Source organism: Pristiophorus japonicus, unplaced genomic scaffold, assembly GCF_044704955.1.
Source record: "Pristiophorus japonicus isolate sPriJap1 unplaced genomic scaffold, sPriJap1.hap1 HAP1_SCAFFOLD_762, whole genome shotgun sequence".
Taxonomy (NCBI): Eukaryota; Metazoa; Chordata; class Chondrichthyes; family Pristiophoridae; genus Pristiophorus; species Pristiophorus japonicus.
Genome location: NW_027254679.1, coordinates 1 through 24,142, shown reverse-complemented (window position 1 = coordinate 24,142; position 24,142 = coordinate 1). Strand labels below are relative to the sequence as shown.

General features: G+C 52.6%; 6 non-coding genes across 6 annotated transcripts; all 6 read left to right on the top strand.

The window, feature by feature from the left end:
• Nucleotides 1-1,442: 1,442 nt before the first annotated feature.
• trnat-agu (transfer RNA threonine (anticodon AGU)) lies at nucleotides 1,443-1,515 on the top strand. The gene has a single exon. It is a non-coding gene; the product is annotated as a tRNA-Thr (tRNA).
• A 3,118-nt stretch (nucleotides 1,516-4,633) lies between these two features.
• trnat-ugu (transfer RNA threonine (anticodon UGU)) lies at nucleotides 4,634-4,706 on the top strand. The gene has a single exon. It is a non-coding gene; the product is annotated as a tRNA-Thr (tRNA).
• Nucleotides 4,707-13,555: 8,849 nt separating this feature from the next.
• trnat-agu (transfer RNA threonine (anticodon AGU)) lies at nucleotides 13,556-13,628 on the top strand. Its single transcript has one exon. It is a non-coding gene; the product is annotated as a tRNA-Thr (tRNA).
• A 475-nt stretch (nucleotides 13,629-14,103) lies between these two features.
• On the top strand, nucleotides 14,104-14,176 carry trnat-cgu (transfer RNA threonine (anticodon CGU)). The gene has a single exon. It is a non-coding gene; the product is annotated as a tRNA-Thr (tRNA).
• A 5,762-nt stretch (nucleotides 14,177-19,938) lies between these two features.
• Nucleotides 19,939-20,011, top strand: trnat-agu (transfer RNA threonine (anticodon AGU)). Its single transcript has one exon. It is a non-coding gene; the product is annotated as a tRNA-Thr (tRNA).
• Nucleotides 20,012-23,838: 3,827 nt separating this feature from the next.
• On the top strand, nucleotides 23,839-23,911 carry trnat-agu (transfer RNA threonine (anticodon AGU)). Its single transcript has one exon. It is a non-coding gene; the product is annotated as a tRNA-Thr (tRNA).
• The last annotated feature ends 231 nt before the right edge of the window (nucleotides 23,912-24,142 follow it).

Here is a 24,142-nt window from a genome sequence, read left to right as displayed (position 1 = left end):
TCTGCACTCCTCTAATTCTGCCATCTGACCATCCCTGATTATAATCGCTCCACCATCGGTGGCCGGGCCTTCTGTTGCCTGGGCCCCAAGCTCTGGAACTCCCTCCCTAAACCTCTCCACCTCTCTCCCCCTCTTTCCTCCTTCAAGACGCTCCTTAAAACCGACCTCTTCACCTGCCCTAATATCTCATTTTGTGGCTCGGTGTCAAATTTTTATCCCATAATCCTCCTGTGGAGCACCTTGGGACGTTTCACTACGTTAAAGGCGCTATATAAATATACATTATTGTTGGTGTTCCCTCTGTCTCTCCTCTTCCCCGTCTCTCTCTCACTCCTTCCCCTCACTCTCCCCTTCCCTCTCTCTCACTCCTTCCCCTCACTCTCCCCTTCCCTCACTCTCACTCCTTCACCTCACTCTCCTCTTCCCTCTCTCTCATTCCTTCCCCTCACTCTCTCCTTTCCGCTCTCTCACTCCTTCCCCTCACTCTCCCCTTCCCTCTCTCTCCCTCCTTCCCCACACTCTCCCCTTCTCTCTCTCTCACTCCTTCCCCTCACTCTCCCCTTCCCTGTCTCTCATTCCTTCCCCTCACTCTCTCCTTCCCTCTCTCTTGCTCCTTCCCCTCACTCTCCCCTTCCCTCTCTCTCCCTCCTTCCCCTCACTCTCCCCTTCACTCTCTCTCACTCCTTCCCCTCACTCTCCCCTTCCCTCTCTCTCATTCCTTCCCCTCACTCTCCCCTTCCCTCTCTCTCACTCCTTTCCCTCACTCTCCCCTTCCCTCTCTCTCACTCCTTCCCCTCACTCTCCCCTTCCCTCTCTCTCACTCCTTCCCCTCACTCTCTCCTTCCCTCTCTCTCACTCCTTCCCCTCACTCTCCCCTTCCCTCTCTCTTCCTCTAATAGAGCCCCACCTAGTGGACAATCGATGTAATAACAATGACTGACACGCTCCCCTCTCTCTCTCCTTCCCTCTCTCTCTCTCTCTCTCTCTCTCCCCTCCCCACTCTCACTCTCTCCTTCCCTCTCTCTGTCCCTTTCCCCCCTCTTTCTCCACTTCCCCACTCTCCGCTCCTCTCTCTCCACTCACTCCTCAATCTCTCTCCTCCCCCTCTCTCTCTCTCTCTCCTTTCCCTTCTCACTTTCCCCTTCCCCCTCTCCAACCTGTTCCGGCTCGAGAGACAGTGAGTGACAGAGAGAAAGTGATCGAGAGACAGAGAGAGAGAGACAGTGATACAGAGACAGAGAGACAGAGCCAGAGTGTGACTGAGTTGCCTTGGGATGTTTTACTACGTGAAAGACCCGATATATCGATGTTGAGAGGTGAATATTGAAGAGACGGAGGCAGGAGTCTGGGGGATGAGACACAATCTGAGCGTTTCACTGACCCCTCCTCATTCTTCAAACACACAGCACTAACTGGGGAATGACCCACAGCCCAGGGCAGGTGGTTCCATAGCTCAGGGGTTAGAGCACTGGTCTAGTAAACCAGGGGTCGTGGGTTCAACTCTCACTGGGGCCTTCTCAAGATTCTTTCAGTATTTAAGTTAGCAAGGGCTTGAATTGTAAATATGGTCAAATACTTTATTAAGATGGAGAATGACAGAGGTAATTCAGAAATGAGGGGCCTGAAGTTCAGAAAAGGTAACTTTGATGGTATGAGACTAGAATAGACTGGCCAGTGATCCTGAAAGGGTTGATGTTGGATTGACAATGGCAAACAATTAAAGATCACATGGATGAACTCCAACAATTGTACATCCCTGTCTGGAGTAAAAATAAAATGGGGAAGGTGGCTCAACTGTGGCTAACAAGGGAAGGATAGTGTTAAATCCAAGGAAGAGGCATATCAATTGGCCAGAAAAAGCAGCAAACCTGAGGACTGTGGGAGTATTTTGTAACACAGCAGAGGAGGACAAAGGGTTTAACCAGGAGGGGGGGGAAATAGAGTATGAGAGGAAGCTTGCAGGCTTCTAAAAAAATTAGTGACGACAAACATAGATCCCTTGCAGTCAGATTCAGGTGAATTTATAATGGGGAACAAAGAAATGGCGGACCAGTTAAACAAATACTTTGGTTCTGTCTTCACGAAGGAAGACACAAATAAGTTTCCGGAAGTACTCGGGGACTGGGGGGGTCCAGTGAGAAGGGGGAACTGAAGGATATCCTTATTAGGTAGGTACTTGTGTTCGGCAAATTGATGGGATTGAAGGCAGATAAATCCCCGGGGCCTGATAGCCTGCATCCCAGAGTACTTAAGGAAGTGGCCCTCAAAATAGTGGATGCATTGGTGATCATTTTCCAACAGTCTATTGACTCTGGATCAGTTCCTATGGACTGGAGGGTAACTAATGTTATGCCGCTGTTTAAAAAAGGAGGGAGAGAGAAAGCGGGTAATTATAGACCGGTTAGCCTGACATCGGTAGTGGGGAAAATGATGGAATCAATTATTAAACATGAAAAAGCAGCACATTTGGAAAGCAGTGACAGGATCGGTCCAAGTCAGCATGGATTTATGAAAGGGAAATCATGCTTGACAAATCTTCTGGAATTTTTTGAGGATGTAACTAGGAGAGTGGACAAGGGAGAACCAGTGGATGTGGTGTATTTGGACTTTCAAAAGGCTTTTGACAAGGTTCCACACAAGAGATTAGTGTGCAAAATTAAAGCACATGGTATTGGGGGTAATGTATTGACGTGGATAGAGAACTGGTTGGCAGACAGGAAGCAAAGAATCGGGATAAACGGGTCGTTTTCAGAATGGGAGGCAGTGACTAGTGGGGTGCCGCAGGGCTCAGTGCTGGGACCCCAGCTATTTACAATATACATCAATGATTTAGATGCAGGAATTGAGTGTAATATCTCCAAGTTTGCAGATGACACTAAGCTGGGTGGCGGTGTGAGCTGTGAGGAGGATGCTAAGAGGCTGCAGGGTGACTTGGACAGGTTAGGTGAGTGGGCAAATGCATGGCAGATGCAGTATAATGTGGATAAATGTGAGGTTATCCACTTTGGTGGCAAAAACAGGAAGGCGAATATTATCTGAATGGCGGCAGATTAGGAAAAGGGGAGGTGCAACGAGACCTGGGTGTCATTGTACATCAGTCATTGAAAGTTGGCATGCAGGTACAGCAGGTGGCGAAGAAGGCAAATGGTATGTTGGCCTTCATAGCGAGAGGATTTGAGTATAGGAGCAGGGAGGTCTTACTGCAGTTGTACAGGGCCTTGGTGAGGCCTCACCTGGAATATTGTGTTCAGTTTTGGTCTCCTAGCCTGAGGAAGGACGTTCTTGCTATTGAGGGAGTGCAGCGAAGGTTCACCAGACTGATTCCCAGGATGGCCGGACTGTCATATGAGGAGAGACTGGATCAACTGGGCCTGTATTCACTGGAGTTTAGAAGGATGAGAGGGGATCTCATAGAAACGTATAAAATTCTGACGGGACGGGACAGGTTAGATGCAGGAAGAATGTTCCCGATGTTTGGGAAGTCCAGAACCAGGGGACACAGTCTAAGGATAAGGGGTAAGCCATTTAGGACCGAGATGAGGAGAAACTTCTTCACTCAGAGAGTTGTTAACCTGTGGAATTCTCTACCGCAGAGAGTTGTTGATTCCAGTTCATTGGATATATTCAAGAGGGAGTTAGATATGGCCCTTACGGCTAAAGGGATCAAGGGGTATGGAGAGAAAGCAGGAATGGGGTACTGAGGGAATGATCAGTCATGATCATATTGAATGGTGGTGCAGGCTCGAAGGGCTGAATGGCCTGCTCCTGCACCTATTTTCTGTGTTTCTATATTCCTATGTAAGACAGAACCAAAGTATTTGTTCAATTGATCTGCCATTTCTTTGTTCCCCATTATAAATTCACCTGATTCTGACTGCAAGGGAGCTACATTTGTCTTCACTAATTGTTTTCTCTTCACATATCTATAGAAGCTTTTGCAGTCAGTTTTTATGTTCCCTGCAAGCTTACTCTCATACTTTACTTACCCCCTCCTAATTAAACCCTTAGTCCTCCTCTGCTGAATTCTAAACAACAGACTCCCCTCACACCCTTCCCCCTCTCCTCTTCTCGTCTCTCTGACACTCTCAATCCCCTTCCAAATCTCTCTCTCCCTTCTCCATCATGTCCCGTTCTACATCATTTTACCCCCTCTGCCTTTCCCGCAATCTCACTTTCCACATCTGTCATTCATTCCCTTCTCCCCCCTTCCCCCTCCCTCACCTCACCCTCTCTCCTTCCCCCTCTCTCTCTTCCCCCTCTCTCCTTTCATTCTCTCCCCACTCCTTCCTCTCTCTCCTTTCTCCTCTATCTTCCCTCTCTCTCTCTCCGCTCCCTCTCTCTCTTTCCCCGCCCGCTCTTTCCCCGACCCAGTCTCTCCCCACTCTCTCCCCTTCCCCTCTGCCCTTTCACTCTCCTCTCTCTTTTCCCTTTCTTTTCCCTTTCTTTTCAGATTCTCCCCTTCTCCCTCTCTCTCCCCTTCCTTTCTCTTTCACCTGACTCCCCTCTTTCTCCCCTCCACCTCTCTCTCACTCCTTCCACTCTCTCCCCTTCCCCCTCTATCTCACTCCTTCCACTCTCTCTTTTCCCTTCCCCTCTCTTTTCTGCTCCTTCCCCTGTTTTTCCCAAAGCAGTTGGCTCCATAGCTCAGGGGTTAGAGCACTGGTCTTGTAAACCAGGGGTTCTGAATTCAAATCTCACTGGGGCCGACTCAAAATCAGTTCAATATTTAAATTCAATGTCAATTAATAAGTGTTTTAAACATAAATATTAAACAGCTCCGAGACCGACCCTGCAGCAATCGTCTCCTCTTGTCTCCAGTAATCTCTCTCTCCCTTCCCATTCTGCATCTTTTTCCTGCTATATAACTTTCCCCATCATTCACACACTCCACTCTCCCCCGCTCACCCTCTCTCCTTCCCCCTGTCTCTCCCCTTCCCCTCTCTCCCCCCATCCTTTCACTCTCTCTCTCTCCGTCCCCCCTCTCTATCCCCTCGCCCCTGTATCTCTCTTTCCCCTTCACGTCTCTTTCCCACTCCTCCACTCTCGCTCTCCCATTCCCCTCCCACATTCACCTTCCTGCCTCTCTCTCACTCTCCACTTCCCCTCTCTCCCCTTCTCTCTCACTTTCATTCACCCCCCACTCCTTCCCTCTCTCTCCCCTCCCACTCATTCCCCGACCACCCTCTCTCCCCTTCCCCCTCTGCCTTTTCACTCTCCCTTTCCCTCTCCCCTCCCCTCTCTCTCCTCCCCGACCTCCTCCGTCTCTCTCGTTTCCCTTTCTTTTCACATTCTCCCCTTCTCCCTCTCTTTCCCGTTCCCATCTCTCCTCTCCCCTTCTCTCTCTCCCCTTCCCTTCTCTCTCTTCCTCCATGTCTCCCCTTCCCCCTCCCTCTCATTCCTTCTACCTCTCTCTCACTTCTTTCACTCTCTCTCTCTGCTCCCCCCTCTCTCTACCCTTCCACTCTCTCTCTCACTCCTTCCCCCTCTTTTTCCCTTTCCCCCCTCTTTCCCCTGCCACACCGCTCCCTTCACCCCCTCTCTCTCCCCTTCCCGCTCTCTTCATCCCTGTCTCCATTCCCTCTCTGTCCCCATCCGTCTCTCACTCCTCCCCTCTCTTCCCCTCCCCCTCTTTCCCCTCTCCCCTCTCTCCCTCCCTTCCACACTCTCTCTCTCTCCCCTTCTGCTCCCTCTCTCTCCCCTTCCCTCCCTCCCTCTCTCTCTCCCCTCCCTCTCTCTCTCCCCTTCCCCCTCTCTCTCACTCCTTCCACTCTCTCTTTTCCCTTCCCCTCTCTTTCCTGCTCCTTCCCCTGTCTCCAGAGCTCAGGGGTTCGAACACTGGTCTCGTAAACCAGCGGTCGTTAGTTCAAATCTCACTGGGGCCTACTTGAAATTAGTTCAGTATTTAAATTCGCTGTCAATTAACAAGTGTTCTAATTATAAATATTAAACAGCTCTGAGACTGACCCTGGAATAATAGGCTACTCTCTCCCCTTCCAAATCTCTCTCTGTCTTCCCCATCATGACCCGTTCGACATCTTATTTCTGGCTTTCCGCTCTCTCCACTTCCCTCTCTAATTACATTCTCTCTCTCCTTCCCCCTCTCTAATGACATTCTCTCACTCCTTCCTCCTCTATCTTCTCTCTCCCTTTCCGCTCTCTCCACTTCCCTCTCTAATTACATTCTCTCACTCCTTCCTCCTCCAGCTTCCCCCTCGAGAGATGGCGAGTGAGAGATTGAGGCAGAGTGTGACTGAGTTGCCTTGGGATGTTTTACTACGTGAAAGGCCCGATATTCGTTGGAATTCAGAAGAATGAGAGGTGATCTTATCGAAATGTTTCAGATTATGAGGGGGCTTGACAAGGTGGATGCAGAGAGGATGTTTCCACTGATGGGGGAGACTAGAACTAGAGAGCATGATCTTAGTATAAGGGGCCTCCCATTTAAAACTGAGATGAGGAGAAATTTCTTCTCTCAGAGGGTTGTAAATCTGTGGAATTCGCTGCCTCAGAGAGCTGTGGAAGCCGGGACATTGAATAAATTTAAGACAGAAATAGACAGTTCCTTAACCGATAAGGGGATAAGGGGGCGGGCAGGGAAGTGGAGCTGAGTCCATGATCGTTTCAGCCATGATCGTATTAAATGGCGGAGCAGACTCGAGGGGCCGTCTGGCCTACTCCTGCTCCTATTTCTTATGTTGCCCTCTCTCTCCCCTTCCCCTCCCTCTCTTTTCCCTTCCCCCCTCTCTCTCACTACACTTCTGCTCTCTCCCCTTCCCCACTCCTTCTCACTCCTTCCCCTCTCTCTTCCCCTCGCTCTCTTTCCCACTCCTTCCTGTCTCTCTCACCCGCTTCCCCTCTCTCTTCCACCCTCTCTCCCCTTCCCCTTATTTCTCTCTCCCCTTGCAGTCTCTCTCTCCCTTCCCCTTCACGACCTGTTCTTAATCTTGTTACCCCTCTCTCACTTTCCCGCTATCTCACTTTCCCCGTCTCTCACTCATTCCCCTCTTCCCCCTTCACCCTCCCTCGCCCCACCTTCTTCCCTTCCCTCCTCTCACTCCTTCCCCCTCTCTCACTCCGTCCCCCTCTCTCCCCTCCCTCTCCCCCTCTCCCCCCTTCACCTCTGCCATTTCACTCTCCCTCCCCTCTCTTTCCTCCCCTCCCTCCTCTCTCTCTTCCCTTTCTTTTCAGATTCTCCCCTTCTCCCTCTCTCTCCCCTTCCTTTCTCTCTCCCTACCTCCTCCTTCTCTCCTCATCCCCTCTCTCCCCTTCCCCTCTCTCTGACACCTTCCCCCTCTTTCTCACACCTTCCACCTCTCTCTCACTCATTCCCTCTCTCTCCCCTTCCCTCTCACTTTCCCCTTCGACTCTCTCTCTCCCCTTCCCTCTCTCTATCCCCTTCCCCTCTCTCTCACTCCTTCCATTCTCTCTTTTCCCTTCCCCTCTCTTTCCTGCTCCTTACCCCTGTCGTTCCCAGAGTAGGTGGCTCCATAGGTCAGGGGTCAGGGGTTAGAGCACTGGTCTTGTAAACCAGGGGTTGTGAGTTCAAATCTCACTGGGGCTCACTCAAGATTTAAATTCACTGTCAATTAACAATGGCTTTAATTATAAATATAACCAGCTCTGAGACCGACTCTGGAACAACAGGCTCCCCTCTCCTCTCCTTGTCTCCCTCACACTCTCTCTTCCCCTTCCAAATCTTTCTCTGCCACCCCCATCACTGTTATGTTCAGAATAAATCCGGGACCGGATCGTAAGCTGACTCACTGGGGCCTACTCAAAATTAGATCAGTATTTAAATTCACCGTCAATTAATAAGGGATTTAGTTATAAATATTAAACATCTTTGAGACTGATCCTGAAACTGCTCTTGTATTCACTGGAGTTCAGAAGAATGAGAGGGGACCTCATAGAAACGTTTAAAATTCTGACGGGGTTAGACAGGTTATAGATGCAGGAAGAATGTTCCCAATGTTGGGGAAGTCCAGAACCAGGGGACACAGTCTAAGGATAAGGGGGAAGCCATTTAGGACCGAGATGAGGAGGAATTTCTTCACCCAGAGAGTGGTGAACTTGTGGAATTCTCTACCACAGAAAGTTGTGAGGCCAATTCACTAAATATATTCAAAAAGGAGTTAGATGAAGTCCTTACTACTAGGGGGATCAAGGGGTATGGTGGAAAGCAGGAATGGGGTACTGAAGTTGCATGTTCAGCCATGAACTCATTGAATGGCGGTGCAGGCTAGAAGGGCCGAATGGCCTACTCCTGCACCTAGTTTCTATGTTTCTATGAAACTATTGTGACCTTGGTCTCTTTATTGAGACCCCAGAGTGGGGAAGCAGCATGGTGGATCACCTTATGTACCTGCTTGTCCGAGGGTGCACAAGTGACCCTTAGGCCTCCCACAGGTGTGCCCCCTAGTGGCAAGTCTGACATATTGGTGAGGTTTAGGTGCATACATAACATCACTCCCCCCCCCCCTGCCCCCTCCAAAGGCTTATGTACCAGTTATTTGCAAGTTGAGGCGATATGACGCCCTGTGTCCCCGGGTCGATCACCTGATTTGAATTCCTGGCCTGGGTGAGTTGGTCGGAACGTTGCTGCCCGGCCGAGTGCCTGGTGTGATGGGACAGACGTGGCCAGGTCCTTTCACAATAGTGGCCTGCTTATCGATAGTTTGCAGTCTGGTCTGGTCCAAACGCTTTCTGCGTTTGCTCAGTACATGGTTTCACAACCAAACACTCCATTTTCATCACACACACACACACACTCCATTCCCCTCTTTGTCTCACACAGTGCTCTCGGCCCCATCTGGGGGCCCTGAATATTGTCCACGTCACTTATTCTGATGTGGCGTGGAGGGGGGCCGTACGATCGTGGTGCATTCTCTGCTGATAGCAGGCGGAAGGCTCGGTCCTGAGCGACTCTGTCCGGTGACTGCGTAGCAACCCGGGTCAGCCGGGGTCTGTAGGGAGTCTACCGCGACACGTGTGGTGCTCGGCTTGGTGGTCTGGGCTGCCCGCTGCGGACTATTGTCGCTGACCCTAAGGCCTGGAGAGCCCAGGATGGGCCGATACGGCCCTGAGACTTTCAGTGGTAGCGGGAGGCCGTGTGGTCCCCCGTGGATCCTGGGACGTAGTACGGAGGTTCCCGCACCACCGACTGTGTGTAGCCTCCCTGCCTTTCTTTGTAACACGTTGCAGGGTTTGCCCCACAGGGGGGGGGGCAATCTGATGGGATGAGCATTACGTCTTTGCGACGGATAAGCTGCAACACTCCCGTCTGGCGGTTCGCCGTGAGCAGGCGGTAATGTGATAACACATCACTTGCTACAAGTACTTTGTCAGATACATATACGACTGGTTGTTGTTTGCCCGCTACTTTGGCTTGTTTTAACGTACCCCCGACCCCATATGATAGTACATCATTGGCCGCGAAAGAACGCTCACATGGGTTCCACAGTGCAAACAACTTATTGGAACATAGTGGGTTCCCGGCCTTCTCAGCAGCCCCCCCCCTTTACCTTTGCCCCAAACCCAGTGGCCTTCCTCGCTGGCCAACACATGCCTCTGTTCCGTAGCGGCCACATCCCGTGGTCTGGACGTTTCTCTCGACCCGTGGTCTGGACGCTTCTCTCGACTGCCGCCATCTTCCTCCCCAGGGATTTCCGCCTCTGGCGTCGGGAAGACACATTCGGATGGTTTCGGCCGGAGCCCCGCTCCGCTTGGTCGACCTGGAGCCTCTTCCGTCGCCGCCAAGAGGTCGTCGCCTTCGGGTGCTGGGTACCCTCCGTCTGTAACCGCTGCTCGGTTGATCTTCGCCTCCTGGTGGTCGCGATGAGCGGCCTGTGCCTCGGGGGTCTGCAAATGGATCTGCACTTCGACGCCTGGTTCAGCTGAAGGTGGGGGGCTTGCTCAGCCTTTGAGCAAGGGGAGAGGTTGTTCGCCAGAGAAGGTACACAGAGGTCTTCCCAGTTCCATCGAATCTTCCCCATCCACCTTCTACCAAGCAGCATTGGCCCATCACCTGAAACAATCCACAGAGATAAATCGCGCACCGCTCCCTCATGGGATACCCTTATGCCCGCACTACCAATAACTGGTCTCAGTTCCTTGGTGTAGGTGCCCAGCTTTGCCTGAATCGGGATCAGCTTGGGTCATTGTGCTCTGTCGCCCCCCCCACAGCCTCTCGAATGCCTTCTGGCTCATTATTGATTGACCCGCCCCCGTGTCTAGTTCCATGGAGACTGGAGTGCCTTTAGGTCCAACTTTTCACATTATCGGAGGGCTTTTGGTGGTGAAGGTTTGTACCCCATGTACTTCCCCTTCAGCCTCAGGTTGAGTTGCCTCTCCTGCTCGTTCAGCGTGACCCTCGCTGGATCGATGGTCCTCTCCTGACTCTGCCACGTGGTGAGTCACAGACCGTTTGCACATTCGCTGGAGGTGCCCCATTGTTCCACGGCCCTTGCACACACAGGGCTTGAATCGACATTGATGGGCTCGATGGCTGACCCCAGCAGCGCCAACATGGTGCTAATGGATACGCATTCACGGCCCACGGCGGACTCTGAGTCACTCGAGGCCTAGGTCTGGCCTCTGCGGTCATGTGGGCCCTGTCCTGTGCCGTTCTGCCTGCTGAATACATTATTTTATGCACAGTACTTGCCGGTGAGCTTCGAATCTGTTTCGTGTTATCGCTCGTGGATATGAAGGCCTGGGCTGTCGTGATGGCCTTGCTCAGATAGAAACATAGAAACAGAGAAAATAGGTGCAGGAGTAGGCCATTCGGCCCTTCGAGCCTGCACCACCATTCAATAAGATCATGGCTGATCATTCACCTCAGTACCCCTTTCCTGCTTTCTCTCCATACCCCTTGATCCCTTTCGCCGTAAGGGCCATATCTAACTCCCTCTTGAATATATCCAATGAACTGACCTCAACAACTCTCTGCTGCAGGGAATTCCACAGGTTAACAATTCTCTGAGTGAAGAAGTTTCTCCTCATCTCAGTCCTAAATGGCCTACCCCTTATCCTAAGACTGTGTCCCCTGGTTCTGGACTTCCCCACCATCGGGAACATTCTTCCTGCATCTAACCTGTCCACTCCCGTCAGAATCTTATATGTTTCTATGAGATCCCCTCTCATCCTTCTAAACTCCAGTGTATAATGGTCCAGTTTATCCAGTCTCTCCTCATATATCAGTCCAGCCATCCCGGGAATCAGTCTGGTGAACCTTCACTGCACTCCCTCAATAGCAAGAACGTCCTTTCTCAGATTAGGAGACCAAAACTGAACACAATATTCCAGGTGAGGCCTCACCAAGGCCCTGTACAACTGCAGTAAGACCTCCCTGCTCCTATACTCAAATCCCCTCGCTATGAAGGCCAACATACCATTTGCCTTCTTCACCGCCTGCTGTACCTGCATGCCAACTTTCAATGACTGATGTACCATGACACCCAGGTCTCGTTGCACCTCCCCTTTTCCTAATCTGTCACCATTCAGATAATATTCTGCCTTCCTGTTTTTGCCCCCAAAGTGGATAACCTCACATTTATCCACATTATACTGCATCTGCCATGCATTTGCCCACTCACCTAACCTGTCCAAGTCACCCTGCAGCCTCTTAGCATCCTCCTCACAGCTCACACCGCCACCCAGCTTAGTGTCATCTGCAAACTTGGAGATATTACATTCAATTCCTTCATCTAAATCATTGATGTATATTGTAAATAGCTGGGGTCCCAGCACTGAGCCCTGCGGTACCCCACTAGTCACTGCCTCCCATTCCGAAAAGGACCCGTTTATCCCGGGATCCGGCAGACAGCAGCTTGCGAAGGATGACCTCGTGACCGATTCCGAGCACGAAACCGTTCGGCAACATTTCCCGCAAAGATCCCGCAAAAACCGTACTGCCCCGCAAGGAATCTTCTGGCCCTGGGAGCGACAGTGGGTGTAAAAGTGATACCTGGCCTTTAAGGTGCTCTCCTTCGGCTTGAGGCGTTCCCACACCAGCACACACAGCTCTGTGTAAGTCTTCTCCTCTGGTTTGACCGGTGCCAGCAGGTTTTTGAGCAGGCCGTATATCGGAGACCCACATACGGTGAGGAGAATCGCCCTGGTCTTGATCGCCCTCTCTCAGCCTCGTCCTGTTCATTGGCGACGTAGTACCGGTCGGGACGCTCAACGAAGGCTTCCCAAATCATCACCCTCAACAAATCCCTCAACAAGACCAACGGCAGCCATTACCGTGTGAAGGTTGGTGATCCGTTACTCGTCGCCAGTGAGTGATGTTCAGAATAAATCCACAGGACTGTATTGCAAGCTCAAACTGTGGTGACCTTGTGCTCTTTATTCAGACTCCAGGGTGGGGAAGCAGTATGGTGAGTCACCTTATATACCTGCTTGTCCCAGGGTGTACAGGTGACCATTGGGTCTCCCACAGGTGTGCCCCCTAGTGGCAAGTCTTACATATTGGTGACGTTTACATGTGTACACAACAATCACGACCCGTTCCACATCTTTTTATTCCTCTCTCACTTTCCCGCTATCTCGCTTTCCCCGTCTCTCACTCATTCCCCTCTTCCCCTTTCCCCTCCCTCGCCTCACCCTCTTCCCGTCCCACTCTCTCCCCTTCCGACTCTGCCTTTCCACTCTCCCTCTCCCTCCTCCTTCTCCGCTCCCTTTCCTCCCCTCCCTCCTCTCTCTCTCCTTTCCCTTTCCTTTCAGATTCTCCCCTTCTCCCTCTCTCCCCTTCCCCTTTCTTTCTCCCCTTCCTCACTCTCTCACTCCTTCCCCTCTCTCTCTCACTCCTTCCCCATCACTCTTCTTAACATCTCTTTCACCTTCCCCCCCCTCTCTCTCCCCTTCCTACTCTTTCCCCTCCCCTCTCTCACTCTCGCCTTCCCCCCTCTCTCTCCCCTTCTCCCTCTCTCCCTTTCCCTTCCCTCTCTTTCCCCTCCCCTCTCTTGCTCTCCCCTTCCCCCCTCTCTTTCCCCTTCCCACTCTTTCCCCTCCCCCTCTTGCTCTCCCCTTCCCCCTCTCTCTCTCCCCTTCCCCTCTCGCTCACTCCTTCCCCTCTCCCTTTTCATTTTCTCCCCTCCTCTCTCTCTCCTCCCTCTCCTTCTCCCTCCCCTCCACAGTCTCCACTCCCCTCCATCCTCCTTTTCATTCCTTCGCTCTCGCTCTCCCCTTTCCCATCAGACTCTCCCCCTCCCCATCTCTCCAATCCCCCCCCTCTCTTCCCTTCTCCCTCTCTCTCCCCTTCCCCCGCTCTGCCCTCCCGCCTCGAGAGACAGAGTGAGAAGGTGAGAGACAGAAAGAAAGAGACAGAGACAGAGAGACAGAGAGACAGAGAGATTGGGACAGAGTGTGACTGAGTTGCCTTGGGATGTTTTACTACGTGAAAGACCCGATATATCGATGTTGAGAGGTGAATATTGAAGAGACGGAGGCAGGAGTCTGGGGGATGAGACACAATCTGAGCGTTTCACTGACCCCTCCTCATTCTTCAAACACACAGCACTAACTGGGGAATGACCCACAGCCCAGGGCAGGTGGTTCCATAGCTCAGGGGTTAGAGCACTGGTTTAGTAAACCATGGGTCGTGGGTTCAAATCTCACTGGGGCCAATTCAAAATTAGATCAGTATTTAAATTCACCATCAATTAATAAGGGATTTAGTTATAAATATTAAACATCTTTGAGACTGATCCTGAAACTACTGTCTCTCTGCCTTTCCCATGATGACATGTTCAACATCTTTTTCCTCTCTCGTTCTCCCCTTCCCTCTCGAATTTCATTCTCTTCCCACTCCTTCCTCCCCTCTCTCCCCTATCCACTCTCCCCTCTGCCTTTTCACTTCCCCATCTTCCCTCCCCTCTCTCCTCTCTCTCTCTTTTCCCTTTCTTTTCAGATTCTCCCCATTCTCCCTCTCTCGCCTTTCCATCTCTGTCCCCTTCTCCTCTCTCCCCTTCTAATCTCTCCCCTCCCACTCTCTTTCTCTCCCATTCTGAGTTCTCCCATTCGTCTCTCTCACTCCTTCCACTCTCTCTTTCCCCTTCCCCTCTCTTTCCTTCCCCTTGACCTGTCTTTCCCAGCGCAGGTGGCTCCATAGCTCAGGGGTTAGAGCACTGGACTCGTAAACCAGTGGTTGTGAGTTCAAATCTCACTGGGTCTTACTCAATTTTGGCTTCTGTTTCTGAATTGACCGTCAAGAGGCCGACACCATCAACAGAAACCGACTCACTCCGCACTTTGCAATCTGCCCACAGCACTTTCACTTCCCACCCCCAGTCTGTATCCCACCTTTTCCACATCCAGTCTCAGAGACACCGATATATCACCGACTCATAGAAACTTACAGCAGGGAAGGAGACCATTTCGGCCCATCGTGTCCGCACCAGCCGACCAAGAGCTATCTGCTGGGCAGGGCCACATAGTCCGCATGTTCCAGACACGAGACTCCCAAAGCAAGCGCTCTACTCGGAACTCCTTCACGGCAAGCGAGCCAAAGGTGGGCAGAGGGAACACTCTCAAAGCCTCCCTGATAAAGTGCAACATCCCCACCGACACCTGGGAGTCCCTGGCCAAAGACCAGTCCGCCCGGAGTGGAGGAAGTGCATCCGGGAGGGCGCTGAGCACCTCGAGTCTCGTCGCCGAGAGCATGCAGAGACCAAGCGCAGGCAGCGGAAGGAGCGTGCGGCAAACCAGTCCCACCCTCCCCTTCCCTCAACGTCTATCTGTCCCACCTGTGACAGGGACTGTGGTTCCCGTATTGGACTGTTCAGTCACCTAAGGACTCATGTTTAGAGTGGGAGCAAGTCTTCCTCGATTCCGAGGGACTGCCTATGATGATGATATGATCCCAGCCTGATCCCACTTTCCAGCTCTCGGTGCGTAGCCCTGTAGCTTACGGCACTTCAAGTGCACATCCAAGTACCTTTTAAATGTGGTGAGGGTTTCTGCCTCTACCACCCTTTCAGGCCGTGAGTTCCAGACCCCCACCACCCTCTGGGTGAAGGAATGGAGGTCTCCCCTCAGCCTCCTCTGTTCCAAAGAAAACAACCCCAGCCGATCCAATCTTTCCTCGTCGCTAAATTTCTCCAGTCCCGCCAACATCCTGGTAAATCTCCTCTGCACCCTCTCCAGTGCAATCACATCCTTCCTGCGATATCCTGACATTTCCCAGTTCCTGCCTTCGCTGGTTTTAGGCTCAAGATGCGGCAATGGACACAAGATGATCCAGTTGGGATTTTCCACAAATAATGAATCCCACGGCCACATCGGTTTGACCCTCGGAGGGCACTCTGTAAATTCACCAAATTTATTAAATGCACACCTTACCCCTGCCCTGTGGTTACGCTCGAACTGCACACAACACTGGTTAGGCCACAGCTGGAGTACTGCGTGCAGTTCTGGTCACCACATTACAGGAAGGATGTGATTGCACTGGAGAGGGTGCAGAGGAGATTTACCAGGATGTTGCCAGGACTGGAAAACTTTAGCCACGAGGAAAGATTGGATAGGCTGGGGGTTGTTTTCCTGGGAACAGAGGAGGCTGAGGGGAGATTTAATTGAGGTGTATAAAATTATGAGGGGCCTGGATAGAGTGGATAGGAAGGACCTATTTCCCCTTAGCAGAGGGGTCAATAACCAGGGGCATAGATTTAAAGTAATTGGGGGGAGGTTTAGAGGGGATTTGAGGGGAAATGTCTTCACCCAGAGGGTGGTGGGGGTCTGGAACTCACGGCCTGAAAGGGTGGTAGAGGCAGAAACCCTCACCACATTTAAAAAGTACTTGGATGTACACTTGAAGTGTCGTAACCTACAGGGCTACGGACCGAGAGCTGGAAAGTGGGATTAGGCTGGGTAGCTCTTGGTCGGCCGGTGCGGACACGATGGGCCGAATGGCCTCCTCCCGTGCTGTAAATGTTTATGATTCTCTGATTCTCTCTCTCACTCCTTCCCACATTCTACCCGTCGTAAACTAGAGGTGATCCAAAACTTGGCTGCCCCATGTCCTAACTCGCACCGAGTCCCACTCACCCATCACCCCCTGTGCTCACTGCCCCCGTGTCCTAATTCACACCCAGTCCCACTCACCCATCACCCCCTGTGCTCGCTGCCCCCGTGTCCAAACTCGCACCGAGTCCCGCTCACCCATCACCCCCTGTGCTCGCTGCCCCGTGTCCTAACTCGCACCCAGTCCCGCTCACCCATCACCCCCTGTGCTCCCTGCCCCGTGTCCTAACTCGCTCCCAGTCCCACTCACCCATCACCCCCTGTGCTCACTGACCCTGTGTCCTAACTCACACCCAGTCCCACTCACCCATCACCCCCTGTGCTCGCTGACCTACATTGGCTCCCGGTTAAGCAACGCCTCGATTTCAAAATTCTCATCCTTGTTTACAAATCCCTCCATGGCCCCTACACCCCTCCCTATCTCTGTAACCTCCTCCAGCCCGACACCCCTCACTATCTCTGTAATTCCCTCCAGCCCCACAACCCCCCGAGATGTCTGCACTCCTCTAATTCTGCACTCTTGACCATCCCTGATTATAATCGCTCCACCATCGGTGGCCGTGCCTTCTGTTGCCTGGGCCCCAAGCTCTGGAACTCCCTCCCTAAACCTCTCCGCCTCTCTACCTCTCTTTCCTCCTTCAAGACATTCCTTAAAACCGACCTCTTCACCTGCGTTAATTTCTACTTTTCTGGCTCGGTGTCAAATTTATATCCCATAATCCTCTTGTGGAGCACCTTGGGACGTTTCACTACCTTAAAGGCGCTATATAAATATACATTATTGTTGTTGTTCCCTCTGTCTCTCCTCTTCCCCGTCTCTCTCTCACTCCTTCCCCTCACTCACCCCTTCCCTCTCTCTCACTCCTTCCCCTCACTCTCCCCTTCCCACTCTCTCACTCCTTCCCCTCACTCTCCCCTTCCCTCTCTCTCACTCCTTCCCCTCACTCTCCCCTTCCCTCTCTCTCACTCCTTCCCCTCACTCTCCCCTTCCCTCTCTCTTCCTCTAATAGAGCCCCACCTAGTGGACTACCGATGTAATAACAACTACCGACACGCTCCTCTCTCTCTCTCCTTCTCTCTCTCTCTCTCTCTCTCTCTCTCCCCTTCCCCCTCTCACTCACTCCTTCCCTCTCCCTGTCCCTTTCCCCCGCTTTCTCCCCTTCCCACTCTCCGCTCCTCTCTCTCCACTCACTCCTCAATCTCTCTCCTCCCTCTCTCTCTCTCTCTCTCTCCTTTCCCTTCTGACTTTCCCCTTCCGCCTCTCTCACCCCTTCCGGCTCGAGAGACAGTGAGCGACAGAGAGAAAGTGATAGAGAGACAGAGAGAGAGACTGAAAAAGAGAGAGAAACAGAGAGAGAGTGAGTGAGAGAGAGAGAGAGAGAGAGACAGAGAGACAAAATGATTGAGAGACAGAGAGAGAGTGAGAAAGAAAGACAGAGAGAGAGAGACTGAGAAAGATACACAGAGACACAGAGAGACTGAGAGAGACAGAGAGATTGGGACAGAGTGTGACTGAGTTGCCTTGGGATGTTTTACTACGTGAAAGACCCGATATATCGATGTTGAGAGGTGAATATTGAAGAGACGGAGGCAGGAGTCTGGGGGATGAGACACAATCTGAGGGTTTCACTGACCCCCTCCTCATTCTTCAAACACACAGCACTAACTGGGGAATGACCCACAGCTCAGGGCAGGTGGTTCCATAGCTCAGGGGTAAGAGCACTGGTCTAGTAAACCAGGGGTCATGGGTTCAAATCTCACTAGGCCCTCCCCAAGATAAGCTCAGTATCAAATTTTATAAAATCCATTAAAAAGGACTTTATTTATAAATATTACACAGCTCTGAGTCCAATCATGAAACAACAAGCTCCCCTCTTCTTTCACTTTCTCTCCATCCAAATCTCTCTCTGCCTTCCTCATTCAACAGCTTTTCCCGCTATCTCACTTTCCCCGTCTCTCACTCCATCCCTTCCCCCTCTCTCTCACTTCTTCCGACATTCCACCCAATGTCAACTAGAGGTGATCCAAAACCTGGCTGCACCGAGTCCTAACTCACACCCAGTCCCACTCACCCATCACCCCCTGTGCTCACTGCCCCGTGTCCTAACTCACACCCAGTCCCGCTCACCCATCACCCCATGTGCTCACTCCCCTGTGTCCTAACTCACACCGAGTCCCGCTCACCCATCACCCCCTGTGCTCGCTGCCCCCGTGTCCTAACTCGCACCGAGTCCCGCTCACCCATCACCCCCTGTGCTCACTGCCCCGTGTCCTAACTCGCACCGAGTCCCACTCACCCATCACCCCCTGTGCTCACTGCCCCGTGTCCTAACTCTCACCCAGTCCCGCTCACCCATCACCCCCTGTGCTCACTGCCCCGTGTCCTAACTTGCACCGAGTCCCACTCACCCATCACCTCCTGTGCTCACTGCCCCGTGTCCTAACTTGCACCGAGTCCCACTCACCCATCACCCCCTGTGCTCACTGCCCCGTGTCCCAACTCGCACCGAGTCCCACTCACCCATCACCAACTGTGCTCGCTGTCCCGTGTCCTAACTCACACCGAGTCCCACTCACCCATCACCCCCTGTGCTCACTGCCCCGTGTGCTAACTCACACTGAGTCCCGCTCACCCATCACCCCTTGTGCTCACTGCCCCGTGTCCTAACTCACACCCAGTCCCACTCACCCATCACCCCCTGTGCTCACTGCCCCATGTCCTAACTCGCACCGAGTCCCACTCACCCATCACCCCCTGTGCTCACTGCCCCGTGTCCTAACTCACACCCAGTCCCACTCACCCATCACCCCCTGTGCTCGCTGCCCCGTGTCCTAACTCACACCGAGTCCCTCTCACCCATCACCCTCTGTGCTCACTGCCCCGTGTCCTAACTCGCACCGAGTCCCACTCACCCATCACCCCCTGTGCTCGCTGACCTACATTGGCTCCCGGTTAAGCAACGCCTCGATTTCAAAATTCTCATCCTTGTTTACAAATCCCTCCATGGCCCCTACACCCCTCCCTATCCCTGTAACCTCCTCCAGCCCGACACCCATCACTATCTCTGTAACCTCCTCCAGCCCCACAACCCCCCGAGATGTCTGCACTCCTCTAATTCTGCCCTCCTGACCATCCCTGATTATAATCGCTCCACCATCGGTGGCCGTGCCTTCTGTTGCCTGGGCCCCAAGCTCTGGAACTCCCTCCCTAAACCTCTCCGCCTCTCTACCTCTCTTTCCTCCTTCAAGACATTCCTTAAAACCGACCTCTTCACCTGCGCTAATTTCTACTTTTGTGGTTCGGTGTCAAATTTTTATCTCATAATCCTCTTGTGGAGCACCTTGGGACGTTTCACTACGTTAAAGGCGCTATATAAATATACATTATTGTTGGTGTTCCCTCTGTCTCTCCTCTTCCCCGTCTCTCTCTCACTCCTTCCCCTCACTCTCCCCTTCCCTCTCTCTCACACCGTCCCCTCACTCTCCCCTTCCCTCTCTCTCACTCCTTGCCCTCACTCTCCCCTTCGCTCTCTCTTACTCCTTCCCCTCACTCTCCCCTTCCCCATCTCTCTCTCACTCCTTCTCCCACTCTCCCCTTCCCTCTCTCTCACTCCATCCCCTCACTCTCCCCTTCCCTCTCTCTCATTCCTTTATCTCACTCCTTCCCCTCTCTCTCACTCCTTCCCCTCACTCTCCCCTTCCCTCTCTCTCATTCCTTTATCTCACTCCTTCCCCTCTCTCTCACTCCTTCCCCTCACTCTCCCCTTCCTTCTCTCTCACTCCTTTCCTTCACTCACCTCTTCCCTCTCTCTGGCAGGAGTCTGGGGGATGAGACACAATCTGAGCGTTTCACTGACCCCTCCTCATTCTTCAAACACACAGCACTAACTGGGGAATGACCCACAGCCCAGGGCAGGTGGTTCCATAGCTCAGGGGTTCGAGCACTGGTCTAGTAAACCAGGGGTCGTGGGTTCAAATCTCACTGGTGCCTACTCAAAATTAGCTCAGTATTTCAATGCAGTGTCAATTAACAAGGGCTTTAATTATAAATATTAACAACTCTGAGACTGACCCTGAAACAACAGGCTCCCCTCACAACCTTCTCTCGATCTCTGCCTGACATGTTTTACATCTTTTTTCTGCTATCTCTCTTTTCCCGTCTCTCACATTCCCATCTCTCACCCTCTTCCGTCCCCCACTCTCCCCTGCCCTCTCATCCCTCCCCTCCCTCCTCTCTCTTTTCCCTTTTTTTCCGATTCTCCCATTCTCCCTCTCTCTCCCCTTCCTTTCTCTCTCTCCTCTGTCTCCTCCCTCTCTCCTCTTCCCTTCTCTCTCTCCCCTTCCCCTCCCTCTCTCGCCTTCCCCTCCCTCTCTCGCCTTCCATCTCTTTCTCTCCCCTTCCACTCTCTCCTTTTCCCCTCTCTCACTCCTTTCCTCTCTCTCTATCTCTCTCCTTCCCCTCTCTCTGCCCCTCCCTCTCTTTCCCCTCCCCCTCTCTCTCTTCCCTTCCGCTCTCTCTTCCTCCCTGTCTCCCATTTCCAACACTCTCTCACTCCTTCCTACCTCTCTCCCTTTCCCACTATCTCGCTTTCCCCGTCTCTCACTGTGATATATTCACAGAGCACAGCACACACAGCTCCTAACAAGGCAGGCAGCGATCTCGGAAGCCTCCGGAAATCTGCCTGGTTCTGTTTAATTATTAACTCTGCAGTTGCAGTACACAATATGTCCACATCCACAGTGTGGAGCTACAAACATTACAAGCTTACAGACATTACATTCACTCATTCCCCTCTCTAACCCTCTCCCCTCACTGTCTCTCCTTCCCCCTCTCTCCGCTTTTCACTCTGCGCTTCCCTCTCCTTCCTCCCTCTCTTTTGTCCCCTCCCTCCCCTCCCTCCTCTCTCTCTCTTTTCCATTTCTTTTCAGATTTCTCCCTTCTGCCTCTCTCTCCCCTTCACCAACCGCTCTTTTCCCTTCCCCCTCTCTCTCACTCCTTCCACTCTCTCTTTCCCCTTCCCCTCTCTTTCCCACTCCTTCCCCTCTCTATCTCTCCCCTTCCCCTCCCGCTCTTTCACATTCCCAACTTTCTCTTTTCCCTTCCCCTCTCTTTACCTCTCCTTCCCCACTCTCTCTCTCCTCTTCCCCTCTCTCGCTCTCTACTTCCCCTCTCTCCCCTTCCCTCTCTGCTTTCATTCTCTCACTCCTTCTCCTCTCTCTTCTTCCTCCTCTATCTTCCCTCTCTCTCCCCTTCCCCTTCCCTCCCTCCCCTCCTCTCTCTCTCTCTCTCTCTTCTCCCTTCCTTTTCAGATTCCCCCCTTCTCCCTGGTGTGAATGGTTTTGATCCTGGCCCAATTGCTAGACGGATGTTTCTAATCGCCCTCACCTTACGAAAGTTCTGTACCCGGGGATTATTATTCAGAGTGTAAATGGAATGAGTTACAGACAGGAAAGCCTCGGTGAAACACCGTTACTGATATTTATTAGGTCTAACATACACTGGGTAAAACATGCACTACTAAACGCAATCACTGTCTGTGTGGAGATTAATATCCAGGTTACAAACAACATACACACAGTACGGAACTGAGGACCGGTCCCATGCAGTCATTCCCTTGTTGCTACGGTGGATTCTAACTCCACCCTGAACAACGAATTACCTCATCACACAAGCCCCTTCCCCTGGCTCAACCAAACAAAGCTCCCTCCCCAGAATCGCCCCGAAAAAGCTTCACTTCTGAGAAAGAACCCTGAGCCGTTACACCTCACCTGGGCCACCTCTGGTTACTGGCTTGGGACACCCGCGACCATGTTCACCAGCACACACACAGTCGCTCTCGATCGCTCAGCTCAGCCGTGGGAAGTCACTGCCCTGGAGGTCGTACCCCGTGAGGGGTACGTGGTTCTCAGTCTCAGCGCCTTCTTCTGTCGAACTGTGGCTTCCTCCTCTGGTACGTCTTCTTGTTCCGTCGATCTCGGTGGAGCGAGAGCGAGAGGGAGCACGAGAACGGTGGAAAAGTGACGATCTTTATCGGAGTCGAGCTACCCCTATCTGTCCCACCAATCTTTTGTTTCTAAGCACTCCGCTGCTTAGTCAGTGATGGGCCATCATCAGACCCACGTGTGTTCTGTGATTGGACGAATGGCCCTGAGTCTGGGACATATCTCGCTCGGTGTGTTGGGAAAAAACTGGCTCCTCTTCACCTGGCCAGGCTGTGGGTTCATTGTTCAGCTTCCCGTCTGAGACTGGAGATGGGAAGTGCTTTCGCGTTCGAGTGGCTTTCTAATCTGGTCACTGGCTTCACGTGAACGGGTGCCTCAGGTTCCTGAGCCCCTTTGTCAGTGGCCCCCCCCTTCCTTTTGCTGGGACTGGCAGGTGAACCTTTACATCCTGGGTTTTGTCACAGACAGCCGCCATGTGGTCTCCAGAGTTTTAACAAACCAGCGTTTTCACGTACCTGCACAGGGAGATCCCATCACAGGGAAAATACCCTCAGAGACAAACCCTACAAAGTCCACGCAATATTCTCGACTGAGTCCATTCTTTAAACAGAGACTTTGCGATCTCTTCACTCTCTCTCCCCTTCCCATCTCTCCCTTTCCCCTCTCTCTCTCTCTCTCCCCTTCCCATCTCTCTCCCTCTCTTTCCCCTCCCCATCTCTCTCCCTTTCTTTCCCCTCCCCCTCTCTCTCTCCCCTTTCCCTCTCTTTCTCTCCCCTTCCCCCCCTCTCCCCTTCCCTCTCTACATTCATTCCCTCTTCACACGTTCCCCTCTCTCTCCTTCCTCCTCTAACTTCCCTCTCTCTCCCCTCCCCCTCTTTCCTCTACCCAATCTCTCCCCCTTCTCTCCGCTTACCCCATTGCCGTTTCACTCTCCCTTTCCCTCTCCCTTCCCCTCCGTCCGCTCTCTCGCTTTCTCTTCCCTTTCTTTTCAGATTCTCCACTTCTCCCTCCCTCTCCCCTTCCTTTCTCTCTCTGTCACTTCCCTCTCTCCCCTTCCCCTCTCTCTCACTCCTTCCCCCTCTCTCTCACTCCTTCCCCCACTCTCTCCCCTTCCCCTCTCTCTCACTCCTTCCCCCTCTCTCTCACTCCTTCCCCCTCTCTCTCACTCCTTTCCCCTTTCTCTCCCCTTCCCCTCTCTCTCGCTCCTTCCACCACTCTCTCCCCTTCCCCTCTCTCTCACTCCTTCCCCCTCGGTCTCCCCTTCCCCTCTCACTCACTCCTTCCCCCCTCTCTCACTCCTTCCCCTATCTCTCTCCCCTCCCCCTCTCTCTCACTCCTTCCCTCTCTCTCTCACTCCTTCCCCCACTCTCTCCCCTTCCCCTCTCTCTCGCTCCTTCCACCACTCTCTCCCCTTCCGCTCTCTGTCACTCCTTCCCCCCTCTCTCTCCCCTCACCCTCTCTCTCACTCCTTCCCCCTCTCTCTCCCCTCCCCCTCTCTCTCACTCCTTCCCTCTCTCTCACTCCTTTCCCCTTTCTCTCCCCTTCCCCTCTCTATCGCTCCTTCCCCCTATCTCTCTCCCCTTCCCCTCTCTCTCACTCCTTCCCCCTATCTCTCTCCCCTCCCCCTCTCTCTCACTCCTTTCCCCTCTCTCTCACTCCTTCCCCCACTCTCTCCCCTTCCCCTCTCTCTCACTCCTTCCCCCCTCTCTCTCCCCTCACCCTCTCTCTCACTCCTTCCCCCTCTCTTTCCCCTCCCCCTCTCTCTCCCCTTCTCCTCCCTCTCTCACTCCTTCCCCGTCTCTCTCACTCCTTCCACTCTCTCTTTTCCCTTCCCCTCTCTTTCCTGCTCCTTCCCCTGTCTTTCCCAAAACAGTTGGCTCCATAGCTCAGGGGTTAGAGCACTGATCTAGTAAACCAGGGGTCATGAGTTCAAATGTCACTGGGGCCTATTCACAATTAGTTCTATATTTAAATTTGCAGTCAATTAACAAGGGTTTTAATTATAAATATTAAAAAGCTCCGAGACCGACCCTGAAACAACAGGTTCTCATCTCTCTTACACTCTCTCTCTCTCCCTTCCCCATCACGACCCGTTCTACATCTTTTTACCCCTCACTCCCTGTCCTGCTATTTCGCTTTCCCCGTCTCTCACTCATTCCCCTCTCTCCCGTTCCACGAC